General features: G+C 40.6%; 1 pseudogene; it reads right to left on the bottom strand.

The window, feature by feature from the left end:
• Positions 1 to 237: 237 nt before the first annotated feature.
• LOC144297587 (U1 small nuclear ribonucleoprotein C pseudogene) lies at positions 238 to 1,000 on the bottom strand (annotated as a pseudogene).
• Between the last annotated feature and the right edge of the window lie 10,915 nt (positions 1,001 to 11,915).

Here is an 11,915-nt window from a genome sequence, read left to right as displayed (position 1 = left end):
ATTTTCCCTATACCAAGTTAACATGGAAATGAGTGTCTCTCCTGATTTGACCACTCTTCCCATGCAACTCATCAAACAGACCTAATTATTTCTAGCACGTCTCTATATTGGTGAAAGAACCAATATTTGTAATTTTTCAGGGGCCATCTGAGTGATCTCAAAGGTGGTTTTAGTTATGAAAAATAGCTTGAGAATTTTGAGTTTTAATATCTAGGATTAAATTTTTGGAAGACAAAATTTTTTTTTTAACTAAAACACTTGACAATTTTATTTTCACATTTCACAATACAAATGAAAATTGCCTTTTTTTTTTTTTTGGTCTCACTACTCCCCTGCAAAAACTATTCTCGATAGGAAGGGGAAGCAAATCTTCCTTGTCATGCTGTTAGAAAACACCCAGAGTCACAGCACCATGATCTCCTGGTGAAGTAGAACAAGTAATATAAAATGAATATAAAGAGGTTCCTGTCTCTCCTTATCTGTCTGGTCGAGTCATTCCTGGCCGAGTGGGCACCATCATGGGACAAGCAGGAGGTCTCATCATTGGGGGCCCAAGCATCATTGGCATATGGCCTCCCATAGGTGGCCTCATTCCAGGAGCAGGTCCCACTGGCATCATCCCAGGAGGAGGAGGGCCCATCATTGGCATCATGGGAGGGCCCCCCATATGGGGGGCTGGCATCATACCAGGGTGAGGAGGACCCGGGAGACTGGGGGAAGGTGGGATCATTGTCCCTGCAGAAGGAGGAGCAGAAAATGGAGTAGGAGGTATCTTTCCTTGTTGAAATGCAGCGGTTGTTTTGTTGATCAGGCTCTGAGCCTACTCTTCCATCCATTTCTGATAGTAGTCTTTCACATTCTCCTTGTGTTTCCTACCACTGCAGTGTGTCTTTCTCACAGATGGAGAGTCATGGGTGAGGTATGTGTCGCAGTAGTCACAATAAAACTTAGGCATGTTACTCTGCAGGCCATTGGCCACTCCGTCCCGCACCGCCCGCAAATGACCTGGAAGACAAAATTTTTTTAAAATGTCACAGTAAATTGGTAATGGGTAAAGATAGTAATGGGTGACTTAGCAATAACACTTGATTGTCTATTTAATCATAGTGACATATTTAAAAAAATAAATATAGACGGTAGCATGATTGAAGAGGACCTTATCTCTTTCAGAAGTGAAAGTGGAGGACCTTTGTTCTTTGCCTCCCCTCTTCCCAAATAATCAAAGATTCAGGTAGGAGGAGACTGTGGGGAGGTTGGGTAGGGAGAGAGAAAACCAAGAGCAGTTTGGGGTGGAGTAAGGAAGAAGATAGATGACCATAAGTTTTGCAGTCTGGGCAGTGATTCAACACGGCAAGGGTGTGGAGCTGGGTGGGATTAACAAGATACAAAATTCCCAATGGAACTCTGGTGTCAGGTCACTGGTAGGAGAGCAAGAGTAGACTATGGAATCAGGGAGTCAGATATTTAAGGACTTGGATAGGTGGGGCCAGATTAGAGCATTCCAGCAACAGACAGGGTTTCAGAGGTTATGTTATGAAGACTTAATGTGTTGATTAAGAAACCTTAATTCACGATGTCCTGTACATTTTTTTTTTCCTTAAGACTATTTAAAATCTCTTAAAAATTTTTGTCCTGGGTGCCTGGGTGACTCAGTTGGTTAAAAAACTGTCTTCTGCTCCAGTCATGATTCCAGAAACCCCAGAATCAAACTCAGGAGGAAGTCTGCTTGTCTTTCTCCCTTTGCCCCTCCCCCTATTCATGCTTGCTCTCTCTCTCTCTCAAATAAATAAATAAAATCTTAAAAAAAAAATTTGTCCTGACGTTACTACTTAAAAAATACAATGTTTATTTCTGTAGCAATATCTGAGGATTTGTCTATTTTGTCTATCTTTTTATGCTCCCCTTCTGATTAAATTAAATAAGTAATAAAAGTCTGAAAAATAATTCCTGCTTGAAGAGTAACCGAAAAGAAGAAAAGATAAATCTTTGGGACACTAAAAACCCTTTACAGAGTATATCAACCTGGTAACTTTGGATAGAAAATGTTGTGATTTTGGCTCTTAAGCTTAGCAAATCAGTCTGCAACTGTACCCTGCCAAAATATTTTTTTTAATGAAAAAAAAAAAAAAACCTTGATGTTTCCACAGATTGGGATATTTGGCATTATGTATTTGTAACATCTGCACAATTGATTGAATTCTTCATCTGGATATTTTGGCATCATGACACCAATGGCTTTGGAATCCTTTCTTTTCCACCACTAAACACACACATACACAGACACACACAGAGACACACACACACACAGTTCAGTGCTTGAAGTGTGAAAGTCAGGAGGTATTGCAATCCCATTTCTTTTCCCACTGAAATCTTTTTCAGAAGTTAGGCACAGAGTGGATAAATTAATACACTTCCACATTTCTCTAAATAAAAATATGTCCATCCAAACTAGAGGGTATTATGCTAAGCTAAGTCAATCAGAGAAAGACAAGTATCATATGATCTCACTCATGTGTGGAATTTAAAAAACAAAACAGAGGATCATAGAGGAAGAGAGGGAAAAATAAAACAAGATGAAATCAGAGAAGGAGACAAACCATAAGAGACTCTTAATCATAGGAAACAAACTGAGCGTTGCTAGAGGGGAGGGGGGTGGGGGGTGAGGTAACTGGGTGATGGACTTTAAGGAGGGCACATGATGTAATGAGCACTCAGTGTTGTATAAGACTGATGAATCACTGACCTCAGCCTCTGAAGCTAATAATATGCTATATGTTAATTAATTGAATTTAAATTTTAAAAAATATCCATCCATCCCATTTTCTCTTCACCCTTCCTCCACCTTGTTACTTTTTAATCCTCCTAAAGATTCTATCATCTTGGTGTTACAGACTCAGGATGTTGGAGGTTGGGAAGAGGAGAGAGTTGGGGAATATAGAGAGCCACCAGGTCATCCCAAATGTAACATGTCTGTCTCTAGGAGTGTGAGAGATGTTTATGACTATGGCAGAGAGTGTTTGTTTAGCTTTGGATTTTCTAGAAATGTTCTCAAGATCTCTTTCCATTCTATTGCATGAACATGATTCTGAACTTCAAATCTGCTCCATGGCACTTAGTCAGGTGGTGCTCAGATCATCAGTGTTTAGAGAACACACGCTATAAACTCCTCCTGGAGTTTATAATCCAGTGGGGGAGTCAGGATTTACAACAGGGAAGAGTGAACAACATAAAGCTAAAGCTCTGTGACAGACTGTATACTCTGAATGTTCAAAGGTGATGGATAACAATGGAGATGTGGAATTTGGGGAAAGGCACATGGAGAAAGGAATTTTGAGTTGGGGCTTGAAAGACAGCCAGGATGTGATTGTGGAGAAAGGGAATATTCTGTAATGGAAGCAATGGAGGCAAAGAAATGGTTAACTTCTGAGCTTGACTGAAGAAGAGTGCTATGTGGTCAAGTTACAGAGAGGAAGGGTGGAGGATCTTGGAGGCAAATAGAACATTTCACTCAGATGCTATATGGCACATGGGACCATGTTAGATGGTCCAGCAGGACTCTGTGACTGTCACTTACCTCTCTGTATTTCCTACCACACATATCCTTAGCAGGTGTTTACTAAATATTCCTTGGATTGAAGTACAGCATCATGATAGAAGCTTTCAAAGGCTCAAATACCATAATAAGGACCTAAAATTAACCATTTAAATGACATTTTCTGCTAATTTTTCAGAAAGGGGGAGAAAGGATATTGTTTGTTTCAGACATAAAAGCTACAACCATTGTGAATATACCTCATCAATCAGTAAATTACAGAGATAATATTTCTTACACATTTCCTATGGGTCAGGCACTGCTCTAAGGCTCCTGGGATTTCACCATGACCTAGAGAGGCAAGATCCCTCCAAAATTATTTCGCCCAGTGGTAACTGCCTTGAAGACAACAAATACAGGTGGTGAGAGGTGACTGGGCAGGCGTAGGCTGGACATTAAGGAAGGGCCCTCTGAGGATGTGACCTCTGAGCAGAGTCCTGAATGGGAAGAAGGAACAGGGCAAGGGAAGGTCCGAACATTCAATTAGAGAAAAGGATGAGGAAGAGGTCTTAGGAAGGGCACAGCTTAGCACGCTGTAACCATAATTTGATGAATTTTCTCTTTGGAATTAAATTCATTTTAAGCTGAGCCAATAGGCATCTGGCAGGACAATTTATTTTTCTTCATTTTATCTCTTCTTGTAGACTATTTTCAAGAGTAAAATAAAGTCCTCCCAAGACCCCATAGTAAAGGAATAAATTTATAACAGCAAAGAGAACAAGAAGTAGACAAGCATCGAACAAAAAGTTCCAAAATATATCTGGAAGATTGACAGAAGATGGAAGGCCAGTGAGACATAAACTAGGTGGAGGAAGGCTGTGGAGAGTGGGGCAGAAACCAAGGAGAGTAAGGAGAAATATGCTGCTTGCTAGCAACACAGAGGCCTTGCACCCACATCCACCCCTTCTTCTCTCCTTTCCTCCATGAAAAAGAACCTGGAGACAAAACTGAAAAGATAGCTTGGGGTAAATAATAGGACCTTGAAATTCTGACTCAAAGGGACTCTAAGGAGATCTGCGTGCATGGGCAGAAAGCATTTGAAAATGTTTTCTTGTGAAGAAAAGGATAGGGCTAGAGAAAAATGTGCAGTTGCAGACAGGGGTTTTTATGGGAACAGTGGTGATGGTGGTGGTGGTGATTACTTTTCAAACAGGAAAGGCTTAAAGATGATGCAATGGCAAGGGCCAGTGGAAGGGACCTTCCAAACCACCATTCCTATCTCCAGCTTTCCCTCTCTTTACTTTGCCATGGTTAATCTCAGCTAATTTTTCTAAAATCCAGCTCAAAGCACGCTGGGTATCTCCTCCAGCTCTTCATACATATCCTAACCTGCTGTGTTTATGCCACTACTCATGTGTCCTCCTTGGTCTTTTAGATACTCCCTTTACATGTGTACCCCTGAGAATACCAGGGAACTTCAGGCTGCATTGCAAATGCATCCTTCCCTCACATGTTCCCTGTGGGCAAACACTTGAATTTATTTCTTGTTTGTTTCTATTTCACAGTCTGGCCATGTAATAGATATTTAGTGAGCATTTGTTGCTTCTTCCTCCCAAAAGGTTGTCACTTTTTTTGACGCCATTTCTCGAATAGTCTTCCACATCCTCACTTCCCACTCACCATGCTCTGGCTGCTGCACCAGTGCACCCCCTGAAGCTGCTGAGTAGAAGCTCTCCTACAAGCTCTTTATTGCTAATCCAGAGAATGCTTCTCAGTCCTTACACTGTGTCAGATTTCAGTGGGATCTGACTCTCTAGACCACAACTTTTCCTTGAGCATTCTCTTCTCTTGAGTTCAGTAACTTAACTCCATCTTCCTGGCTTTCTTCAGAATTCTCTGCTTCTTTTCAGTCGGCTTTTCAGGATTTTTTTTTCTCCCTGCCTTCCCTTCAGTGCCACCCTCAAGGGTTCAGCCTAGCTTTTCTTCTCTCACTCTGCTTGCTCCCTTGGGTGTGTTCGAGCTCAGGAGAAAGATGAATGTCACTAAATTAATCTCTCTCCAGCCCAGATCTCTCTTCTCAGTACTAGACCAACGAGTATAATTGTCTCCCAGACACCCTCTCTTGAACATCACAATCACACTTTAAATTTAGTATATCCCAAACTAAACTCATCATGTGCTCCACTCCTTTTCCATCTGCACTTACCATCACGACTTATTTTATCCTCCACTCTTCCCTCTCCCAGTGAATTAAAATACCAGCCATCTAGTTTCTTAAATCAGATTTTGACCTGGGCATCATCCTTGATTCTCAAAAAATGAGTCAATTTGTGCACTTGGGAGAATGGTGGTGTCCTTAAGAGTGACTGGCACTTTTAGGAGAAGTTTGGGTTATTTTGTTTGTCTCCTTGGAAAAAGCCAAAAAAAAAAAAAAAAAAAAAAAAAAAAAAAAAAAAAAAAAGAAAAGAAAAGATTTACCTAGATTAGATAGGTAGAATTGGAAGTCATTGGGATACCCATGGAAAAAGTTGATTGGGCATTTGTAAATGTAGGTGCTGGAGTTATGAAGAGATTTCAGAGTGAGAGCACCATATTTGAGAGTTATCTACCATGCAGAGGACATTCACTGAAACCATGTGAAAAGATGAGATCATCATGGGGGAGAGTACATAGAAACAGGATAAATGGAAACAAGTTGTAAGGGCAGGCTGTAACTCTCTAAAAGCTGATGGGACCTTACAGATGATCTGGAACAACTTTTTATTTCCCCTGAAAAAATTATTGAGACTAGAAGAGGAAGAGAGAAATCAAATTCTAAAGAAAAGCCATCTACTTAGAAGGTCTTTTGGGATCCCTAGGTGGCGCAGCGGTTTAGCTCCTGCCTTTGGCCCAGGGCGCGATCCTGGAGACCCGGGATGGAATCCCATGTCGGGCTCCCGGTGCATGGAGACTGCTTCTCCCTCTGCCTGTGTCTCTGCTTCTCTCTCTCTCCCTCTGTGACTATCATAAATAAATAAAAATTAAAAAAAAAAAAGAAGGTCTTTGATGCCAAGTTAAAGTTCTAAAGCTCAGACCAAGAAAAGATTCAGAGTGAGTTGACTCTACTAGAGTCAGGAGCAAGGCTTCAGAGAGCCAGAAAGAATCTAGGTCTTTTATGAGTTCTATGAAACAATAGATAAGCAAGCCCTAATGCTTACACAACCTTTAGATTTCCTATAATGTAAGCCAATAGATTCCCTTATAGTGTGAGCCCATTTGATTTGTTACCTACTGGAATAACAGTTAGTACGAGGGCCAGTTCATGTGAGCTCAGTAGAGCTGATGGTGTGCATCTCTTCCTAACCCTGTAGTCGGTAACAGCATGTGGTTAGCTTGAACTGGCCATGATGGGACTATTTACAACTCAGAAATTGACAACTGCTGCAAATTAGTGTTATTCCCTCTGTCCCTGGAAATGTGGTAGTTAAACATTTTCCAGCACATCACTGGTTACAGCCAAAAGCATCTTTACTGATACACATGTTGAATCAAAAACTGCTGGTCATTGTTTGTCACTTAATAATTCATTTGGAAGAGTATTAATCAATGCCATGTGGCTTTAACCCAGTTGCCACAAGATCTCTATCTATAGTTTATAATAGAATGTTAGGAAGTGATTGGAAGGTTGGAAATCTGGAAGTTTGCATTTTCTCGGAGGGGTTGTGGGTATAGGACACACCCATTGGGAGGGGGGCAATGTGTTACTCTCCTACCTCAGGTCCAAGGAGAGGTTCTAAGAGAACCACTTGGAGAACTTGATGTGAGTCGCATATAGTTTGAAGGACATAGAGACTCTCATGTGAAAGTTCTGAGGGAAGAGATTGTGGCTGAAATTGCTGAGAAACAAAAGGATAGTTGTTTTGCAGGGGCAAAGGTGCAGAAGTATTTTCTGTGGGCCTGAATGAATCCTTCTGAAGGAGGCTTACTGGATCGTCTTGAGAAGGATTCTGGGTAAGAGGATGGGCTGGGGGGCCTAGGTGACCCAACATAGACATGGGCTGCCTAGCAGGCCATGGGGCAATGGCAGTGGCCAGCCCAGGAGGCATCTTTATCCAAGGCAAAGAACTGTAGGTGAGAGACCCCTCGGGGTGATGATGTTGGGGTGTTGGGTAAAGGCAAAGTTGCATCACGAGGGTCCCCAATTATACATCTGACATACCCACAGGGCACTAATACCAGATTATGACGGTACTAGTACAGTTGGAATAGATTCCCACTATTACTTCTCTCTTTTTCCATATGTTCCAACCCTGTCCAAAGCAGCAGCTAGTCAGTGAATGAGGAGTTACAGGACTAGAAGGAGTAAGGGAGAAGCCCACCCGGGTCTCCTAACCCCTACATTTCCCAGCCGCAGACAGGGAGGATTAAATGGGAGAGGCAGAGGCTTTAAATTGGATAAAATATGGACATTTTGAGCTTAAACTGGAAGGTACTTTTCAAAACTACTGAATGCAATTTCTCTTGTGACTGCAAGAGACCAGAAAAGCTGCGGAATCTGCTCAGTATTTGTACCGGGGGCAGGAAAAACCTGCAGGAAAGTGTTGGAAGGGCCCTTGGTGGGGGGAGGGGGAATAGTCTCTATGCACTACTGGCTAATGCAATAAACATATTAGCTTTGCATAGATGAATGCAGCATTTAATACCTTGATTAACTGTCCAGAAGCACAGTCCATGTGCTTAAATGATGTCTGTTTAATGAATGACTCCAGCTTGGAGTAAGAAAAGGATTTAGGAGGAAATTGTCCCATCTGAGAAACTGTTTACATCTCTATCACATCAGAAAGAAAGGTACTTTCTTTTAATTCTCTATTTAATACAATATATATTAGGATTCATGGGAAGATGGTGGTGTGTGGCTATTTAACACTTTTTCCCTTTAGCCTCATAAAGTTAAATATAAACACAGAATTTCTGTCTCTCTACCCAACCCCTGCCCTGTGCAGAAATGATGATGAAGATTCCTCTGCATGTCTTTTGATGGTTGTACTTTTCTCCGTAGGTAATAAACCCTGTGGTAGCAAGTTGGACTCTTACTTAACATTTAAGCTGGGAGAATTAGAATCCATGACTCTTAGGGTCTAGAAGCCCTAAATCCAGTGTCTAAAACAGCAGGCACAAACCACAGGTGGTTATCTAACTTTACATCTAAATTCATTAACATTAAATAGAATTTAAAATTCAGGTTTTGTATCATGCTAGACACATTTTAGGTGCTCATTAGATCTGTGGGGCTCCTGGCACAGATTTAGATTATTTTTATCATCACAGAAGATTCTATTGGACTGTGCTACCCTAGGTCTTTATTAGAGAAAGATAGACAATATTTTCTGGATGAATTTCTACCTGGGATGATTTAAGTTCATTTCAAAAAAGAAAAGATAAACTTTCGTATGTAAATAAGTTGAGAAAGTAAATAAAATAAATGTAGTCTTCAAATTAAGAATTTGGAGTACATCTAAAGACAGACTTTGGTAGAAGTGACCTTTTGTGTGTAAATTTCATTAAATTGCTTTTGATGGACCATTTAGGTAACTTATTTCGCACTGTATTCTTAGAAAATGTCTTTCGGGATCATTCCCAGAGAGTCTATCTCAGTTTTTATAAAGCATTCCATTGCTATTGATATTGGCAGAGAAAAATTAAAATTTTCTGCATTTAGGAAAGAATCTTTATATTCACCATGACTGAAATCTTTGGACTACTCTGGACAAATTAGATTGATCCTTACCAGGGATAAGAAGACTGCCTAGTTCTCTCTCTGAATGTCAACAGTGATTTATAGCAATTCCTGCTCAGAGCTGGTAACTGAGAAAAAGCTATCGTGTCAGAGAAGGCCCCATTAGATTTAGCATATACCAACTTCAATAGAAGATCATTACAATGAAGTATAATTATAACAATTTTCTTTTTTAAAAATTTTAAAAAGATTTTATTTATTCATTCACGGGAGACACAGAGAGAGTGAGGCAGAGACATAGGCAGAGAGAGAAGTAGGTGCCCTGTGGGAAGCCCAGTGGGGGACTCAATCCCAGGACCCCAGGATCATGACCTGAGCCAAAGGCAGACACTCAACCACTGAGCCACCCCGGTGCCCAATTATAACAACCTTCCATAGCATTGGAATTGCCAGTGGTGAGGGACAGGAAGAGATGGAAGAAAGGATGGAAAGACTGACATCTTCGTAAGACTGAAGACAGGCCCCATGGGGCAGACATCTTTGTTACACACATGCCTCAGAGCCTGGAATACCACCTGGCACATAGTAGGTGATCCATATCTGTTGAATGAAACTTATAGAATACTATCCTCCCTATTATCTCATTCTCTGTGAGGCAGGAAGGGGAGATTAAATTAACCCAATTTAGAGATGAGCAATGAACCAAGAGAAGTCCTGTGGCTTTCCCAAGGGGACATAGTTGGTTCTAGAGTTGTAACTTAGCCCTGCCTTGCAAAGGAAATTTCTGAAATTTCTGATAATTTCAGAGCTTTCTTTTGCCTATGTCTATTCGAGCTAACCGTGTATTTTTCATTTGTTTCTTTCCCACTTTGGAGTTTGGAGTTGCAAGCGTAAACTTGTAATTAGTTGGCTAGTATGGGGTGAGTCAATAAATGAATGAAGGAAGAATAAAGAATACTTTGTCCTACCTTAATGTGAGCAAATTTCAGGTAGCAAACCTAAACTAGTGTTAGTTCTGTATGTTTTACCTTTTTTTCCTCCTGCAATATTTAGTTGTCCAAAGTCTGATTTCTTTAACCCAGAGTTCTAGATGAGGGACTAAGAAAACTTTTTCTGTAAGAGACCAAACAGCAAATTTTTTAGGCTCTGTGAACCAGATGATCTGTGTTGAACTATTCAACTCTGCCATGATAAGCATAATGCCTCCTGGATAATACATAAATGAGTGCATTGCTGGGTTCTGCTAAAACTTTACTTATGGAGACTGAAATCTGAATTTCATATAATTTCCATGTGCCACAAAAAAAATTTTTTTTGTTTTTTTTCTTTCAACCACTTAAAAATGTAAAAGGCATCCCTACACATGATGGGCTGGAATTAGCCCATGGGCTATAGTTTGCCCAACCCCACTAAAACTCTTGCTTTGTGAGTCATAACATCAAATTGAGCTAATCTGATCATATTTCTTTTCAAAAACTCCCACTGGCTCCCACTGGCTCCTTACAGCCTATGCAGCGAAGCAGCAACTGGCTGACGGGAGCACCGCACCATCCATGACCAAGGCCCATGGCTCTTCTTCCAATATTCAGCTCCCCCAAGCTCTCCCTGAGCAGGTCTACTCACCCACCTTCAATCCTTTGCCTACTCTGTTCTGTACGCCTGCAATGTCTTCTCTACCCATCCCTATTTCATCCTTACAAGATCTGCCCTTCCTTCCACTTCTGTCTCTAAGTCTTCCCTAACCTACCAACCCCTCCCTAGCTGAACCTTTTCCTCAGCTTCCAACCTCTGTGGTATGTGTTCTTTGTTTTCCTACTCTTTAATAGATTCTACCTTTATCATGATCTTCCACCCTACAAAATTAGCAACTATTGAGTTTAGGACCTGCATCTTATATATTTGGTAGGGTTCCATGATAGGTTTCAATGAACATTTGTGGAATTTAAATGAATAATCTGATAAGGATCCAAATGGAATCACTTGAAGTATGGCTCTTTGCAATTTCAAAAAATAAGAAAATAGGTATCTTTGCTATTTCACAGCAACTTCTAAAATAAAACTATTGAGAACAAGAAGGAAAGACTTCCAAAATCCCTAACACCTATTTAACCCATCCCTCCAACCACCTCCCCTCTGGTAACCATCAGCTTGTTCTCTCTCTTTTTCCATTTGCTTGTTTTGTTCCTTAAATTCCACATATGAGTGAAATCACTTGTTGTATTTGTCTTTCTCTGATCGACTGGTTTCGCTTAGCATCGTCCTCTCTAGCTCCATCCACATAGTTGCAAATGGCAAGATTCCATTCTTTTTTATGGCTGAGTTATATTCCATTCTATACACACACCACATCTTCTTTATCCATTCATTGGTGAATGGACACTTGGGTTGTTTTCACAGTTTGATTATTATATATAATGCTGCTATAAACATCGGGATGGATGTATCCTGATGCATCCTGATTGAATTAGTATTTTTTGTATTCTTTGGGTTAAATACCTAGCAGTGCAATTCAGTTGGCTCATAGGGTAATCCTATTTTTGACTTTTTGAGGAAATGTCATACTCTTTTCCAGAGTGGCTGTACCAGTTTGCATTCCCACCAACCGTGCAGGAGAGTTCCTCTTCTCCACATCTTCACCAATATCTGTTGTTTCTTGTGTTGTTGAGT

Source organism: Canis aureus, chromosome 25 (assembly GCF_053574225.1).
Source record: "Canis aureus isolate CA01 chromosome 25, VMU_Caureus_v.1.0, whole genome shotgun sequence".
In the NCBI taxonomy this organism is placed as follows: domain Eukaryota; kingdom Metazoa; phylum Chordata; class Mammalia; order Carnivora; family Canidae; genus Canis; species Canis aureus.
This window is presented reverse-complemented; position numbering and strand designations above follow the sequence as displayed.